The 19,523-nt window shown below is 38.5% G+C and overlaps 1 protein-coding gene and 1 pseudogene across 1 annotated transcript in view; both read left to right on the top strand.

Moving 5' to 3' along the window:
* The window catches only part of TCF4 (transcription factor 4), a 416,095-nt gene that overhangs the window by 11,438 nt on the left and 385,134 nt on the right, over nucleotides 1-19,523 (top strand). The window lies entirely within an intron of this gene.
* On the top strand, nucleotides 4,696-5,193 carry LOC112611680 (annotated as a pseudogene).

The raw sequence follows: 19,523 nt of genomic DNA, 5'->3' as shown, positions 1-19,523 counted from the left end.
TACTCTTTTGAATTGGGAGGTTTCTCTCTAAAGAATTTTCCTCTTCTAATAAAGGATATTGCAATATGCTCTGAATAGATGTTTAAAATCTCTCTCATAAGTTCTGGAAATCTCTGTCATTGAAACAGTCCCAGCTTGACAGCCCTGCAATAACCATTAAATATTAAAATAACATTAAAAAGCAACTGCTCAGCTCATGGAGCTAGCTGCAAAACTCCGATGCACATTAATGGGACTCACATAGCTAAATCCCCATGTGCTGTACCAAAAATTTATACCCAAGGATCCAAGGATCAGGCGCCGTAAAGAAAATGATGGATTCACTTTCAAAAAAAATAATCGATCCACTACCAAACAAATTATCATTATTCATGGAATTTCAGTCACATAATTATTCTAAAAACCAGACTGTCTAAGATTAAACAGCATCCAATTTTGCATTCACATCGTATTCATTTGTGATGTAATAAAATTCATACTTCTATTGCAAGATGATTTGAATGTTGTAAAAACATATATAAAGTTTAAAAAATGTGTCTTATTTACAAACATATCCTAAAGCCAAAATCTAATTCTAGATATATTGTCTGTTTATTATTTCTGTAGACACTACGATCACAATACTTAAGCTTAAGAACTATTTTTGTTGTTCTTGATGTATGTTAAATGTAAAGGGGAAAAAAGTATAAATAACTAATAGTGTTAATATTTAAAATTATGTGGCGATCTAAACTTCTCAAATAATTTAAGAAATTATAGAAATTTTGACATAGTGACCACACATTATTATAATCATCCATGTTAACTATCCGAGAAGAAGTTACACACTATTTAAAAACAAAAGACAGTGTGTTTAATGGAAAGTATTTCAGACCAAAATTTAGCTTACTCAAATTCCAAACTAAGACAAGTCACTTAAATTTCCAAATTCACAATTTTATTAGCTATAAAATGAGTGAGATAGACTCAGGAATCTTTTATGTCTGCCAGTCTATGGTCTTCTTTTGTAACACTAATTTGGTTCACATTGCATCTGGTTAGATTTTCCCATTTCCCCCACTCCCACCATCTCCACAACACACACACACACACACACACACAGGAGAAATAAGTTTTTAAATCTGGTACAGAACTCTCGTATAAATGCACGTATGATATTCTGTGAAATTCCTATTGGTCAATCAAAGTATTTGCCAGAACTGAAAGAGGCCTAGAGAATGAGAAAGAGAGGTAACACTGTTTTGTGGAAAGAGCACCTGGATGGAAAATTTGGATACCCACTTTCATCAGCAACCAACTCTATAACTTTGGGCGGGTCACTTGCTTTCTCCAAATTGCAATTTCATTCAAAGCAGTAATTAGATAAGATGGTCACTAAGTGCATGTCCAACTCTGAAATTGGATGCCTACAACTAAAATATCACTATTATGATAAACTAAACAAAGCAGTTACTCTTTTTTTTTTATTTTTTATTGAGTCTCGCTCTGTTGCCAGGCTGGAGTGCAGTGGTGTGATCTCAGCTCACTGCAGCCTCTGCCTCTTGGGTTCAAGCAATTCTCCTGCCTCAGCCTCCTGAGTAGCTGGGACCACAGGCATGCACCACCACGCCTAGCTAATTTTTTATATTTTAGTAGAGACAGGGTTTCACTATGTTGGCCAGGATGGTCTTGATCTCCTGACATCCTGATCTGCTCGCCTTGGCCTCCCAAAGTGCTGGGATTACAGGCGTGGTCTACCGTGCCCAGCCACAGTTACTCTTAAGTCTACATAAAAGAAAAGAAGAGGGTGTGTGCGTGTGCGTGTGTGTGTGTGTGTGTAATCTTGAAGGGTGAGGGCTAAAGATAAAGTGAATATAGACCATTTTGGACATTCAATAATAGTATATATGTGTGTGTGTGTGTGTGTGTGTGTATCAGGCAGTACCCCATATAGCAGGCAGTACCCCATAAGTTTAAAGAAGGTAACTTTTTATTACTTAAAAAGAAAAAGATATGTTAAATATTTTCTAATCTTTTTGAGCACTTACTCTGCATTAGGCCTGAATCTAATAGTACTGCAGATACTATTTCATTTATTCCTATGAACCCTATGAGGAGTTGCTATAATTATCCCCATTTTCTAGATGAAAAAATGAAGGCCTGGAGACCTGTGTCCCACAGCTAGTGTAACACACTGTCCCACAGCTAGTATATGAAGAAATGTAAGATGGAGCCTGGGTTATGTTCCATGAAGAGTCATAACCTTTTAGAATCAACATTATAGATAACTAAGCTCTGATTTCTTTATTTTTAAAAGGATTTTTGGTATTACTGCCAGATCACAATAGCTGATTGTGCATACTATTGGCCCACTCTATCAACAATAATATTTTTCTTTCAACCACTGCAAAAGTGATATTATAATGTTCTAAGGAAAATCACATTTTTTGGTACATAAATGTTTGTTGCAAGAAGGAAGGAGAACCCCTGTTCCCAACCAAGATGGAAGGGTATGGGCTGGATTTACCCAGCCACCTATAAGAACAACAACAAAAAACAAACAAACAAACAAAAAACTGGACAAAACATGTGAGATCATAGTTTCACTTTGCTGGGCAATGGACAACAAAGAATACTGATCATTAAAAGATAAGAAACAAGCAAGGTGAGTCCTATGATTGCCCAGCCTAATAGCTTAAGAGAGTTTCAGGTCTGCAGTGCAGGAAGGTAAAACCTAAGCAGAACTCAGTAGGCTCTCTGAGTTGAGACAGAGTTGAAAGTTGGGAAGACCAAAGCCACCTGAGTTCACAGAACAGAGAATCAGACCAAAAGGACTACAGAGAACTACAGTAGAACACTCTTGAATATTTAGCAAAGTACTGAGAAGCACATGTAATGAAACAACCTATGGCCCAGGAATGAACCATTTGAAAGGATTAGAAGGAACATTAGTCAGTATTCTCACAAGACCAGAAATTAGCTCTCAATTAAGCACAGATTTGGTCCCACTTAACAAATTTTAAAAGTTAAGTCCTTATATTAGAGAATTTCACACTGCTATAAAGAACTGCCCAAGATTGGGTGACTTATAAAGGAAAGAGGTTTAATTGACTCACAGTTCAGCATGGCTGGCGAGGCCTCAGGAACCTTACAATCATGGTGGAAGGTGAAGGGGAAGCAAAGCACCTTCGTCACAAGGTGGCAGGAAGAAGAAGGAATGCAGGAAGAACTACCAAACATTTATAAAATGATTAGATCTCATGAGAACTCACTCACTGTCATGAGAACAGCATGGAGGAAACCACCCCACAGTTCAATTGCTTTCACCTGGTCTCTCCCTTGGCACGTGGGGATTATGGGAATTACAATTCAAGATGAGATTCAGGTGGGGACACGAAGCCTAACCATATGAGTCCTCCAGGATCAAACTGTTTCCAAATGATGTAACCATACCCCAGGGAAGGAAAAAAGCTTACGAAGGTCTATAGGTATACAAAAACATCCAGCACCCAGCTAAGTAAAATTCAAGATGCCTGAAATTGAAACAAATATGACTGGGTATGTCAAAAAGCAAGAAAATATAACAAATAATTAGGAATGAAAAAAATTAAGTAATTGAAACTGATTCAGAAGTGACATAGATGATAGAATTATAATACAAGGACATTAAAACACTTTTTTAAAGCTATATCCCGTTTCTTCTAAAAGTTAGACGAAGACATAGAAGGGATATGTATATATTTTCAAAGAACCAAATCAAACTACTAGAGCTGAAAACAACAATGTCTGAAATTAATGGTAGATTAGACATAGTAAAAGAAAAGAGAAACGATTTATGACCTTGAATGTACTGCAATAGAAACTATCCAAAATAGAGCATACAAAGAAAGAATAAAAGGCACAAATTACCAGTATCAGGAATAAGAGAATGACAGCACTACATATTCCACAAATATCAAAAGGAAAATAAGCTAATATTATTAGCAGTTTTATGCCAATAATTCTGGCAAGTTAGAGGAAATGGGTTAGGATTTCTCAAAAGTTACAAATGACCAATGCTTCCTAAGAAGAAATAGATAAGATGATCTGAATATCCCTGTACATATTAAAGAAAGAGAATTTGTACTTTAAAACCTTCCTAACCTCACCACCAAAACAAACAAACAAACATAAAACAACCCAAAACAAAAAACCCAAAACCACAGGACCACAGGTCCAGATAGTTTTGCTAGTGAATTCTACAAAACATTTAAATTCTATAGGAAGGAATAACCTTCATCACATTCCATGAATCCAGCACTGCTCTGATACCAAAGCCAGACAAAGACATTACAAGAAAAAAAGAGCAAACTAAACCCAAAGTTAGCAGAAGGAAGAAAACCTTAAAGATTAGACCAGAATTGAACACAATAAAGAATAGAGGTCAGGCAAGGCAACTCACACCTGTAAACTCAGCACTTTGGGAAGTTGAGGCAGGAGGATAACCTGAGCTCACGAGTCTGAGACCAGCCTGGGCAACATGGCAAGACTCTGTTTCTACAAAAAAAAAAAAAAAATGTAATTAGCCAGGCATGGTGTCATCTGCCTGTGATCTCGGCTAGTTATGAGGCTGAGGTGGGAAGATCACTTCAGCCTGGGATGTCAAGGCTGCAATGAGCTGTGCTCGTGCCACTGCACTCCAGCCTGGATCAGAGAGAGATACCTTGCCCCCTCCTCAGGCAGCAGCAACGCGGAGAAACGGGAGTGAACGGAGAGCTTAGTGACCATCATGAGCCTCCTCAACAAGCCCAAGAGTGAGATCACCCCAGAGGAGCTGCAGAAGCCAGAGGAGGAGGAATTTCACATGGGTCCACTCTCTGTGCTCACGCAGTCAGTCAAGAATAATACCCAAGTGCTCATCAACTGTCGCAACAATAAAAAACTCCTGGGCCGGGTGAAGGCCTTTGATAGGCACTGCAACATGGTGCTGGAGAACGTGAAGGAGATGTGGACTGAAGTCCCTAAGAGCAGCAAGGGAAAGAAGAAATCCAAGCCAGTCAACAAAGACCGCTACATCTCCAAGATGTTCCTGCGCCAGGACTCGGTCGTCGTGGTCCTGCGGAACTCGCTCATTGCCGGCAAGTAGGGGCTGTCTATCCATCGACAGAATTCACTCTCCTGTCCTATGAAGACCGCTGCCATTAGTGTTGAAAATAATAAAGCTCTGCGTTTTTTTCTAAAAAAAAAAAAAAAAAAAAGAGAGAGACCCTGCCTCAAGAAAACAAACAAAAAAAAAAAAAAGGAAAAAAAGAAAAAGAAAAATTGTAGAAAAATACCAATCAAATTGAGTTGATCTTTTAACAAGATAAAATTGACAAACCCTTAGATAGACTAGCAAAAACAGAGGAATCTCAAATAATGTCAGAAATTAAAGAGGAGACATTACAACTGATACAAAGAGATAGGAAGAATCATAAAAGATAGTTATTAACAAGTATATATCAACAAATTGGATAATCTTTAAGAAACGGGTAGATTCTTAGAAATGTAAGGATCACACACTAAGACCAAATGAGATTTATCCCTGGGATGCAAGGATGGCTCAACATATGCAAATCAATTAATGTGATAGATCACACTAACAGAATGATGAATTTTAAAATCATGTGATCATTTCAATAGATGCAGAAAAAGTATTTGATGAAATTCAAAACTTTTGTAATATAATGAATACTATAACTAAATAATTTTACTCTCAAAAAGCTAATGTAGAGGGAATTTGCCAAAACATAATAAAGGCCATAAATGACAAGCCCACAGCTAACATTGTACTCAATGGTGAATAACTGAAAGCTTTTCCTCTAAGATTAGGACTAAGAAAGGATGCCCAGCAACAGTAATTAAAACAGTATGGTACTGGTTTAAAAAAGATCTATAGATCAATATAACAGAAAGCCTGGAAATAAAGGTATGCATATACAGTCAACTGATCTTTAACAAGGGTGCCAACAAAGCACAGTGGGGAAAGGTCAATCTCTTCAACAAATGATGTTGGGAAAACTGCATATACACATGCAAAAGAATGACTTTGGACCATTACCTTACACAGGAAAATCAATTAAAATTGATTTAAGATTTAAATGTAATTTTTCAGCCCCTAAAATTTTACAAATTCATAAACTGTAAAATGCCTAGAAGAAAATGTTGGGGGAAAACTTCATAATATTGGTCTTAGCAATGATTTGTTAGATATGACAGCAAAACACAAGCAGCAAAAACAAAAATAGTCAAGTAGAACTACATAAAACTAAAAAGTTTCTGCACAGCTAAGAAAACAACAAAATGGAAAAGCAACCTACCAAATGATATAAAATGTTTGCAAACCATATATCTGATAGAAGGTTAATATAAAAAGTACATAGGGAACTCCTGCAACACAATAGCAAGAAAAAGTACATTTAATGGACTAAAGACTGGATAGACATTTCTCAAAAAGAGACATATAAATGGACAACAGGTATATGAAAGATGCTCAACGTGACTAGTCGTCTAGAGAATGCAAATGAGATATCACCTCACACCTGTTAGGATGGCAATTATTAAAAAAAGAAAAGATAAACGTTGGTGAGGATGTGAAGAAATTGGAACCCTTGTGCACTGTTGGTGGGATTGTAAACTGGTGCAGCTGCTATGGAAAGCAGTATATAGACTCCTTAAAGAATTAAAAATAGAACCACCATATGATCCAGTAATTCCACTTCTGGTATATATCCCAAAGAATTGAAATCAGAATCTCAAATTGATATTCAATCTCCTATGTTTATTGCAGCATTATTCACATTAGCCAACACATCAAAACAACCTTAATCTCCATCAATGGATGAACAGATAATGTGGTATATACACCATGGAATAATATTCAACTTTAAAAAAAAATCATGTCATGTGTGACCACATGGATGAACCTGGAGGACATTATGCTAAGTGAAATAAGCTAGTCACAGAAGGACACATATTTCATGACTCAACTTATATAAAGCATCTAAAATGGTTACATTCATAGAAGCAGAGAGTAGAATGATGGTTGCCAGAGTCTGGGAAGGAAAGAAATGGGGAATTGATGCTCAGTGGGTACAAAGTTTCAGCTATGCAAGATGAACACGTTCTTGTACAACCTTGGGTTTATAGTTTACAATAGTCTATGTGCACTTAAAAACTTATTTAAGAGGGTAGGTTTTATGTGAAGTTTTCTTAACACAACAACAACAACAAAAAAACTAAAGACCAATATGCTTCATGAACACAGATATAGAAGTTCTAAACAAAATTTTAGCATATCAAATTCAACATTACATAAAATGGACACTATATCATGATCCAGTGGAGTTAATTCCAGGAATTCAAGGCTGTTTTATCATTTGAAAATCAGTCAACATAATTCACCATATTAAAACCAAAATTTTAAAGAAAATGCATTTGATGTTGACAATTCCAACGTCTTTTCCTAACTAAAACTCCCAGCAAACTAAAAATAGAAGAAGACTCCACAATCTGATAAAAGGTATTCGTGGAAAAGTCTACAGCTAACATCATACTTAATAGTGAAGGACTGAATGCTTTCCCTCTAAAATCAGGAAGGAGGTAAAGATAGTCTTGATATTTTTATTCAACATTGCATTTAAGGTTATAGCCAATGTAAGAAGGCAAGGAAAGGAAAAAAAGGCATCAAGAATGGAAATGAGATAGGTAGGGTGGAGCAAGATGGCCGAATAGGAACAGCTCCAGTCTCCAACTCCCAGCGCAAGCGACACAGAAGACAGGTGATTTCTGCATGTTCAACTGAGGTACTGGGTTCACCTCACTAGGGAGTGCGGGACAATCAGTGCTGGTCAGCTGCTGCAGCCCTTCCAGTGAGAGCTGAAGCAGGGCGAGGCATCGCCTCACCTGGGAAGCACAAGGGGGAAGGGAATCCCTTTTCCTAGCCAGGGGAACCGAGACACACAACACCTGGAAAATAGGGTAACTCCCACCCCAATATGGCGCTTTACCAAGGATCTTAGCAAACGGGCACACCAGGAGATTATATCTCACACCTGGCCGGGAGGGTCCCAAGCCCACGGAGCCTCCCTCATTGCTAGCACAGCAGTCTGTGATCTCGAGGCAAGGCAGCAGCAAGGCTGGGGGAGGGGCGCCTGCCATTGCTGAGGCTTAAGAAGGTAAACAAAGCAGCTGGGAAGCTCAAACTGGGTAGAGCTCACAGCAGCTCAAGGAGTCCTGCCTGTCTTTGTAGACTCCACCTCTGGGGACAGGGCACAGCTAAACAACAACAACAATAACAACAACAAAAAAGCAGCTGAAACCTCTGCAGACACAAATGACTCTGACAGCTTTGAAGAGAGCAGTGGACCTCCCAATACGGAGGTAGAGATCTGAGAATGGACAGACTGCCTGCTCAAGTGGGTCCCTGACCCCTGAGTAGCCTAACTGGGAGACATCCCCCACTAGGGGCAGACCGACACCCCACACCTCACAGGGTGGAGTACACCCCTGAGAGGAAGCTTCCAAAGCAAGAATCAGACAGGTACACTCGCTGTTCAGCAATATTCTATCTTCTGCAGCCTTTGCTGCTGATACCCAGGCAAACAGGGTCTGGAGTGGACCTCAAGCAATCTCCAACAGACCTAAAGCTGAGGGTCCTGACTGTTAGAAGAAAAACTAACAAACAGGAAGGACACCCACACCAAAACCCCATCAGTACGTCACCATCATCAAAGACCAGAGGCAGATAAAACCACAAAGATGGGGAAAAAGCAGGGCAGAAAAGCTGGAAATTCAAAAAATAAGAGCGCATCTCCCCCTACAAAGGAACGCAGCTCATCGCCAGCAAAGGATCAAAGCTGGACAGAGAATGACTTTGACAAGATGAGAGAAGAAGTCTTCAGTGCATCAAACTTCTCAGAGCTAAAGGAGGAACTACGTACCCAGTGCAAAGAAACTAAAAATCTTGAAAAAAAAGTGGAAGAATTGATAACTAGAATAATTAATGCAGAGAAGACCATAAACGAACTGACAGAGATGAAAACCATGACATGAGAAATACGTGACAACTGCACAAGGTTCAGTAACCAACTCGATCAACTGGAAGAAAGAGTATCAGCGATTGAGGATCAAATGAATGAAATGAAGTGAGAAGAGAAATCTAAAGAAAAAAGAAGAAAAAGAAATGAACAAAGCCTGCAAGAAGTATGGGATTATGTAAAAAGACCAAATCTACGTCTGATTGGAGTGCCTGAAAGTGAGGGGGAAAATGGAACCAAGTTGGAAAACACTCTTCAGGATATCATCCAGGAGAACTTCCCCAACCTAGTAGGGCAGGCCAACATTCAAATTCAGGAAATACAGAGAACACCACAAAGATACTCCTCGAGAAGAGCAACTCCAAGACACATAATTGCCAGATTCACCAAAGATGAAATGAAGGAAAAAATCTTAAGGGCAGCCAGAGAGAAAGGTCGGGTTACCCACAAAGGGAAGCCCATCAGACTAACAGCAGATCTCTCGGCAGAAACTCTACAAGCCAGAAGAGAGTGAGGGCCACTATTCAACATTCTTAAAGAAAAGAATTTTAAACCCAGAATATCATATCCAGCCAAACTAACTTTCATAAATGAAGGAGAAATAAAATCCTTTACACATAAGCAAATGCTTAGAGATTTTGTCACGACCAGGCCTGCCTTACAAGAGACCCTGAAGGAAGCACTAAACATGGAAAGGAACAACCGGTACCAGCCATTGCAAAAACATGCCAAAATGTAAAGACCATCGAGGCTAGGCAGAAACTGCATCAACTAACAAGCAAAATAACCAGTTAATATCATAATGGCAGGATCAAGTTCACACATAACAATATTAACCTTAAATGTAAATGGACTAAATGCTCCAATTAAAAGACACAGACTGGAAAACTGGATAAAGAGTCAAGACCCATCAGTTTGCTGTATTCAGGAGACCCATCTCACATGCAGAGACATACATAGGCTCAAAATAAAGGGATGGAGGAAGATCTACCAAGCAAATGGAGAACAAAAAAAAGCAGGGGTTGCAATACTAGTCTCTGATAAAACAGACTTTAAACCATCAAAGATCAAAAGAGACAAAGAAGGCCATTACATAATGGTAAAGGGATGAATTCAACAGGAAGTGCTAACTATCCTAAATATATATGCACCCAATACAGGAGCACCCAGATTCATAAAGCAAGTCCTTAGAGACTTACAAAGAGACTTAGACTCCCATACAATAATAATGGGAGACTTCAACACCCCACTGTCAACATTAGACAGATCAATGAGACAGAAAGTTAACAAGGATATCCAGGAATTGAACTCATCTCTGCAGCAAGCAGACCTAATAGACATCTACAGAACTCTCCACCCCAAATCAACAGAATATACATTCTACTCAGCACCACATCACACTTATTCCAAAATTGACCACATAATTGGAAGGAAAGCACTCCTCAGCAAATGTAAAAGAACAGAAATTATAACAAACTGTCTCTCAGACCACAGTGCAATCAAACTAGAACTCAGGACTAAGAAACTCAATCAAAACCACTCAACTACATGGAAACTGAATAACCTGCTCCTGAATGACTACTGGGTACATAATGAAATGAAGGCAGAAATAAAGATGTTTTTTGAAACCAATGAGAACAAAGATACAATATACCAGAATCTCTGGGACACTTTTAAAGCAGTGTGTAGAGGGAAATTTATAGCACTAAATGCCCACAAGAGAAAGTTGGAAAGATCTAAAATTGACACTCTAACATCACAATTAAAAGAACTAGAGAAGCAAGAGCAAACACATTCAAAAGCTAGCACAAGGCAAGAAATAACTAAGATCAGAGCAGAACTGAAGGAGATAGAGACACAAAAAACCCTCCAAAAAGTCAATGAATCCAGGAGTTGGTTTTTTGAAAAGATCAACAAAATTGATAGACCGCTAGCAAGACTAATAAAGAAGAAAAGAGAGAAGAATCAAATAGACGCAATAAAAAATGATAAAGAGGATATCACCACTGACCCCACAGAAATACAAACTACTATCAGAGAATACTACAAGCACCTCTATGCAAATAAACTAGAAAACCTAGAAGAAATGGATAATTTCCTGGACACTTACACTCCCCAAGACTAAACCAGGAAGAAGCTGAATCCCTGAATAGACCAATAGCAGGCTCTGAAATTGAGGCAATAGTTAATAGCCTACCAACCAAAAAAAGTCCAGGACCAGATGGATTCACAGCTGAATTCTACCAGAGGTGCAAGGAGGAGCTGGTACCATTCCCTCTGAAACTATTCCAATCAATAGAAAAGAGGGAATCCTCCTTAACTCATTTAATGAAGCCAACATCATCCTGATACCAAAGCCTGGCAGAGACACAACAAAAAAAGAGAATTTTAGACCAATATCCCTGATGAACATCAATGCAAAAATCCTCAATAAAATACTGGCAAACTGGATCCAGCAGCACATCAAAAAGCTTATCCACCATGATCAAGTGGGCTTCATCCCTGGGATGCAAGGCTGGTTCAACATACGCAAATCAATAAACGTAATCCAGCATATAAACAGAACCAAAGACAAAAACCACATGATTATCTCAATAGGTGCAGAAAAGGCCTTCGACAAAATTCAACAGCCCTTCATGCTAAAAACTCTCAATAAATTCGGTATTGATGGAATGTATCTCAAAATAATAAGGGCTATTTATGACAAACCCACAGCCAATATCATACTGAATGGGCAAAAACTGGAAAAATTCCCTTTGAAAACTTGCACAAGACTGGGATGCCCTCTCTCACCACTCCTATTCAACGTAGTGTTGGAAGTTCTGGCTAGGGCAATTGGGCAAGAGAAAGAAATCAAGGGTATTCAGTTAGGAAAAGAAGAAGTCAAATTGTCCCTGTTTGCAGATGACATGATTGTACATTTAGAAAACCCCATTGTCTCAGCCCAAAATCTCCTTAAGCTGATAAGCAACTTCAGCAAAGTCTCAGGATACAAAATTAATGTGCAAAAATCACAAGCATTCTTATACACCAGTAACAGACAAACAGAGAGCCAAATCATGAATGAACTTCCATTCACAATTGCTTCAAAGAGAATAAAATACCTAGGAATCCAACTTACAAGGGATGTAAAGGACCTCTTCAAGGACAACTACAAACCACTGCTCAGTGAAATAAAAGAGGACACAAACAAATGGAAGAACATACCATGCTCATGGATAGGAAGAATCAATATTGTGAAAATGGCCATACTGCCCAAGGTAATTTATAGATTCAATGCCATCCCCATCAAGCTACCAACGAGTTTCTTCACAGAATTGGAAAAAACTGCTTTAAAGTTCATATGGAACCAAAAAAAAGCCCGCGTTGCCAAGACAATCCTAAGTCAAAAGAACAAAGCTGGAGGCATCATGCTACCTGACTTCAAACTATACTACAAGGCTACAGTAACCAAAACAGCATGGTACTGGTACTAAAACAGAGATATAGACCAATGGAACAGAACAGAGTCCTCAGAAATAATACCACACATCTACAGCCATCTGATCTTTGACAAACCTGAGAAAAACAAGAAATGGGGAAAGGATTCCCTATTTAATAAATGGTGCTGGGAAAATTGGCTAGCCACGAGTAGAAAGCTAAAACTGGATCCTTTCCTTACTCCTTATATGAAAATTAATTCAAGATGGATTAGAGACTTAAATGTTAGACCTAATACCATAAAAACCCTAGAAGAAAACCTAGGTAATACCATTCAGGACATAGGCATGGGCAAGGACTTCATGTCTAAAACACCAAAAGCAACGGCAACAAAAGCCAAAATTGACAAATGGGATCTAATTAAACTAAAGAGCTTCTGCACAGCAAAAGAAACTACCATCAGAGTGAACAGGCAACCTACAGAATGGGAGAAAATTTTTGCAATCTACTCATCTGACAAAGAGCTAATATCCAGAAACTACAAAGAACTCAAACAAATTTACAAGAAAAAAACAAACAACCCCATCAAAAAGTGGGCAAAGGATATGAACAGACATTTCTCAAAAGAAGACATTCATACAGCCAACAGACACATGAAAAAATGCTCATCATCACTGGCCATCAGAGAAATGCAAATCAAAACCACAATGAGATACCATGTCACACCAGTTAGAATGGCAATCATTAAAAAGTCAGGAAACAACAGGTGCTGGAGAGGATGTGGAGAAATAGGAACACTTTTACACTGTTGGTGGGATTGTAAACTAGTTCAACCATTATGCAAAACAGTATGGCGATTCCTCAAGGATCTAGAACTAGAAGTATCATATGACCCAGCCATCCCATTACTGTGTATATACCCAAAGGATTATAAATCATGCTGCTATAAAGACACATGCACACGTATGTTTATTGCGGCACTATTCACAATAGCAAAGACTTGGAATCAACCCAAATGTCCATCAGTGACAGACTGGATTAAGTAAATGTGGCACATATACACCATGGAATACTATGCAGCCATGAAAAAGGATGAGTTTGTGTCCTTTTTAGGGACATGGATGCAGCTGGAAACCATCATTCTCAGCAAACTATCACAAGAACAGAAAACCAAACACCGCATGTTCTCACTCATAGGTGGGAACTGAACAATGAGATCACTTGGACTCAGGAAGGGGAACATCACACACCGGGGCCTATCATGGGGAGGGGGAAGGGGGAGGGATTGCATTGGGAGTTATACCTGACGTAAATGACGAGTTGATGGGTGCTGACGAGTTGATGGGTGCAGCACACCGACATGGCACAAGTATACATATGTAACAAACCTGCACGTTATGCACATGTACCCTAGAACTTAAAGTATAATAATAATGATAATAATAAAAAGAATGGAAATGAAGGAGTAGAACTGCTTTGTTCTAAAGACATAATCACCTATGTAGCAAATCTGGTGGAATCTTAAAAAAAAAATAAGTAAGTTTGAGTTTAGCCAGGTTTCAGGATACAAAATAACTTATGCAAAAATTGGTTACATTTCTATATACTAAGAACAATTAGAAATTTAAATTTAATAAAGTCTATATGTATAGATACATCTAACAAAAATGTGCAAGTGTTGTACACTGAAAACTAGAAAACATTGCTGAGAAAAATTAAAGATCTAATTAAATGAAGAGATATAGCCTGTTCATTCATCAAAGACCCATACTGTTAACATGTCAATTCTCCCCACATTAATCTATATATTCAACATACTCCTAGTGAAAATCTTAGAAGGCTATATAGAAATTGACAAAATATTTCTAATTTATTCTCAAGTCACTGAGGTATTGACCACAATGCAGACAAACAGATCAAAAGAACAGAGTTGGGGGTCCAGAAATACATATACACATAAAGAAAACTCACTTTTTCCACCAATGATGGATATCCTTAAGCAAAATAATAATAATAATAATTTTGATTCACACTTTGGAACATATATAAAAATTAACTCAGATTGGGTCACAGACTTAAGTGGAAAAGCTAAATCTACAAAATATCTAGGAGAACATCTCTGTGACCTTTGATTGGGCAAAGATTTATTGGATACAATACCAAAAGCATGATCCAAAAAAGAACAAATTAGTAAAACGGACTTCATCAAAATTAAAATCTGCTGTTCAAGAACATGGTTAACAGAATAAAAAGATAAATCACAGACTGCTAGAAAATCCATCCAGATTGTATGTATTATAAAAGAACTGTGTCCAGAATATATACTGTACTTTTAAAACTCAAAAAAAAATTTAAGAACCCAATTTCAAAAGAGAAAATAATTTGAACAGACCTTTCACCAAAGAAAATATACTGAGGCTAAATAATCATATGAAAAGATCCAACAATATTAGTCAATGAGGACATGCAAATTAAAACCACAGTGAAACACTACTACACACCTATTGCAGTTGCTAAAATTAAAACTATCATCTATATCTTATGCTGTCAGGGATGTGTAAGAATTAGAACTCATACACTACTTACACTGCCAGTGGGAATTTAAAATGGTACAACCGCTTTGGAAAACAGTGAGGCAATTTCTTAAGACACACACCTAACCATATAAACCACTCATTCCACTCCTAAATATGTAACTAAGTGAAAAGAAGGCATATATTCATACAAAGACTTGTGTACAAATGTTCACAGCAGCTTTATTTGTAATAGTCCCACACTGGGTGTGGTGCTTATGTTTGTAATCCCAGCACATTGGAAGACCAAGGCGGGAGGCTCACTTGAGAATAGGAGTTCAAGACCAGTCTGGGCAACACAGTGAGACCCTCGTCTCTACAAAAATATTAAAAATTAGCTGGATGCAGGGGTATGTGCTTGGGAGGCTGAGACTAGAGGATTACTTGAGCCCAGGCTGCTGTGAGCTATGATCATGACACTGCTCTCCAGCCTGAGTGACAGCCTGAATAAGTAAATAAATAATAGCCTCAAACTGGAAACAACCCAAATGACCATTAACAGGTGAATGGATAAACGAATTGTGGCATACATACAATGAAATATGCTACGGTTTGACTCTGTATCCCCACCCAAATCTCATGTCGAATTTTAATTCGAAATGTTATAGGAGAGACCTGGTGGGAGGTGACTGGATCATGGGGCAGATTTCTCGCCTTGCTGTTCTTGTGATAGTTCTCATGAGATCTAGTTGTTTAGAAGTGTGTAACACTTCCCCCTTTGCTCTCTCTCTCCTGCTGACCATGTGAAGAAGGTACTTGCTTCCCCTTTGCCTTCTGCCATAACTGTAAGTTTCCTGAGGCCTCCCAGCCATGTGGAACTGTGAGTCAATTAAACCTCTTTTCTTTAAAAATTACCCAGTCTCATTTAGTTCTTTATAGCAGTGTGAGAATGGACTAATACAGAAAATACTACTCAGCAATAAAAAGGAATGGACTATGGATACCTGAAACAACATGGATGAATCATAAAATAATTATTTTGCATTTAGAAAGCCAGACCAAAAGAATAAAATAAAAAGTATACACTGTGTGATTCCATGTGTATAAAATTCCAAAAAAAATCCCAACTATTCATGGTGGCAAAAAGCAGACTGTTGGTTGCCTGGGGATTGAGATGGGAGGCAAGGAAAGTGGAAGGAAGGATTGGGAAGGAGAGATAACATAGGGGCATGAGGAAGCTTTTGGGGTGATATGTGCATTTTCTTATTCATGGGCATATGTATATATCAAAGTGTATTAAACTGTACACTTAAATATGTGCAGTTTATTGAATGTCAAATATATTTGACATTTATACACATCAATAGAGCTACTTTTTAAGAATATGAAGTAAGGTAAGATGGGCATGAGCAATGAGATATTACTTAATTGGTACAAAGTACACTATTGGGGTGATAGTGACATTGAAACCTAGACTTCAGTACTAAACAATATATCTTTTTTTTTTTTTTTTGAGACTGAGTCTTGCTCTATTGCCCAGGCTGGAGTGCAGTGGCACGATCTCGGCTCACTGCAACCTCTGCCTCTTGAGTTCAAGCGATTCTCCTGCCTCAGCCTCTTGAGTAGCTGGGATTACAGGCACCCACCACCACGCCCAAGTAATTTTTGTGTTTTTAGTAGACATGGGATTTCACCATGTTGGCCAGTTTGGTTTTGAACTCCTCATCTCAGGTGATCCACTGGCCTCAGCCTCCCATAGTGCTGGGATTACCGGGCCTGGCTAACAATATATTCTTGTATGGCAATTGCACTTGTACCTCCTAAATGTATACAATTTAAAAAAATAAAACAGTCAAATTGTTACAAAATAAATTATTAAAGTGTGGAGTGTTTCACTTTCCCATGTTTTTTTCATTACAATACAGTGAGCTACATATCATGATTATTTTTATCATATTATTGTTTTACATTATTATTGTTCCCATATAATACATGATAAAACTGAGGCTCAACATATTACTTTGCCTAATGTCAGATAACCTTTGGCAACAAACATGATATGGAATTCCTTAAAAGCAAATAAAATAAAAGATAGACCTCATTTCATTACATTGATCCTCAAGCATTTCCATTCCTGCTTTATCACCCTCCCCTCTCATAACCTTAAGCATCTCTCACTCAATTCAAGAGTGCCCATCATTCCCAAGTCCCCCCAAAAATGTGAGGTAACACCTCAATCTGCCCTGTCCAATGCAGTAGCTTCTAGCCATCTGTGCTACTGAACAATAGAAATGTGGCTCACTCAAATTGAGAAGTGGTATAAGATACAGCCCAGTTTCTGAAGATGTGAATAGCTCATTAACAATTTTTACATTGGCCGGGTGCAGTGGCTCGCACCCGTAATCCCAGCACTTTGGGAGGCCAAGGCGGGTGGATTGCCTGAGGTCAGGAGTTCGAGACTAGCCTGGTCAACATGGTGAAACCCCATCTCTACTAAAAATACAAAAAAAATGAGGTGGGCTTGGTGATGAGTGCCTGTATTCCCAGCTAGTTGTGAGGCTGAGGCAAGAGAATCGCTTGAACCTGAGAGGCAGAGGTTGCGGTGAGCCAAGATTGTGCCACTGCGCTCCAGCCTGGGTAACAGAGCAAGACTCTGTCTCAATAAATAAATAGATAAATAAATAAAAATATTTTTACATTGATTTTATGTTGAAATAATATTTTGCATATACTATGTTCAATAAAATATATTATCAAATTAATTTTATTTGCTTATTTTTACTTTTTCAATGTAATTCCTAGAAAATTTTAAATTATACATGTGTCTTGAATTATATTTCTGTTGGAAAGCACTGATTTAAATCCTACTGGGGAAAGCAATGTTATATTTTTTTGTTATGACAACTTCGGAAAATCATTAACTTGTGTTATAATCATGGTGCTCTATAGCTTTGGCTCTGTAAGAGGGTGGAAGGCTCTAGGTAGGGTGCCATGGATAGAATCTTGTGGTGATAGTTGAACAAAAATTGGCCTTGGCAGGGTAGCAGATGGTGATTAGGAAGGAAAAAGAGTGTAGTTGATCATGAACTCATAGTAGAGTGGTAGAAAAGCTTTGATCCCAACTCTAAGATCAGTTTTGTAAGTCAAACCAGTTCTTGTGCCTTAGGGTACAAACGTATTTTGGGGTACAATGCTAGTGTTGTGATTTGTCACGCTCCTGTGGCTGTTTGTGGCAGTCATGTAAGATGGAGCCAGCCCAGAGTTGTCTGGACCCAATCAGCTGCTTATCTGTGCAACTATTACCAAAGCAAGATTTGGAGCAGCAGCTGCAGCTTTTGACTCTGTGGATTAAAATCTCAATCTCCCCAAAGCCTTGCCTCATGCCAAACTCCTGTGCACCATAGTGCTGTCTCTTCTGCTCTTATTTATCAGTCAGCTAGAGTTCTGCCACATTGTTTGAAATTGGTGAGTGTCAACGAATCTTGGAAGCTTTCCTTGGGCCCACTGTGCTAACTCTTCACCATAAGACAGGTAGGGGCATCAGTACCTATTGCACTGGCAAAATTACTGCGTTTCAGTACATGGTAGGTAGTGTTACATTTTCATTATTTATATTAAATCCAGCTCATGTAAAATACCGTTGAAATTGCAAAGCAAACCAAATGTCACAAAAGGCAGAGCCAATTCTTGCGGTTCAATTGTGCCCTCCCAGACTCTTCCCTCTGCAATGTCTTGGGCTACCATGTGAACCACTTCCCTAGGTGTAATCTTTCCATCTTGATGGATATCCTCCTGTTGGAGCTGTTAACTAGTCAATATATAACATCCCTTTTTATCATCTTCTGAATTTGGAATCAATGGAAAAACAGATGCAAAAGTCAGACAGATGGTAAGAGAATGTGGCTTTTGATTAGAGGCCCAGAAATCTCCCTAATACTTCACTCATCAATGAAACACTCACCCAGTCACCAACAGAGCTGGACAGCGAAGGTCTACTCCATTTCAGGAACAAGAGAATCAGAGCCCCCACGTCCTGTGGCATCCTCCAAAGACAAAGGAGTCCGAAAAGGCAGTGAACATGCTCAGAAATGCCAACCAAACTCAAACCAAATTAGCCTGCAGGAGTAAGGCATAGGGAAAAGGTGGGTTACCCTGGCAGAAATCCCTCTGCATGACAACATTAGGCCAGGGAAATGGATATTCTTTCTGACCTCTGCACCTCCATAAATGCATTCATCTGCATGTTCATGATGGGTTTTTATAAACACATTTGTCAGGGTTTGGCATGTAGACCTATAAAATGTACTTTTCCGGATCCAAGTTCTATTTATTCACTCATTCCAAAAATATTTGGCCAGTGCCTGTTATAGGCTAGGCACAGGTCTAGGTGCTACTAGGTGAAGAAACAGACAAAAACCCTGCCTTCATGGAGATTATATTTTTAGCAGAGAAGACTAAAAAAATAAATAAGCAAATAAGTAAAACATATGGTACTACAGATGGTGAAAAGTGCTATTGAGAAAAAGAAAGCAAACAAGGGGTGAGTGTGAAAGTT

The sequence above is a fragment of the Theropithecus gelada genome, chromosome 18, assembly GCF_003255815.1.
Source record: "Theropithecus gelada isolate Dixy chromosome 18, Tgel_1.0, whole genome shotgun sequence".
NCBI classification, from domain to species: Eukaryota; Metazoa; Chordata; class Mammalia; order Primates; family Cercopithecidae; genus Theropithecus; species Theropithecus gelada.
The sequence above is the reverse complement of the archived record's forward strand: the minus strand, read 5'-3'. Positions and strand labels throughout refer to the sequence as shown.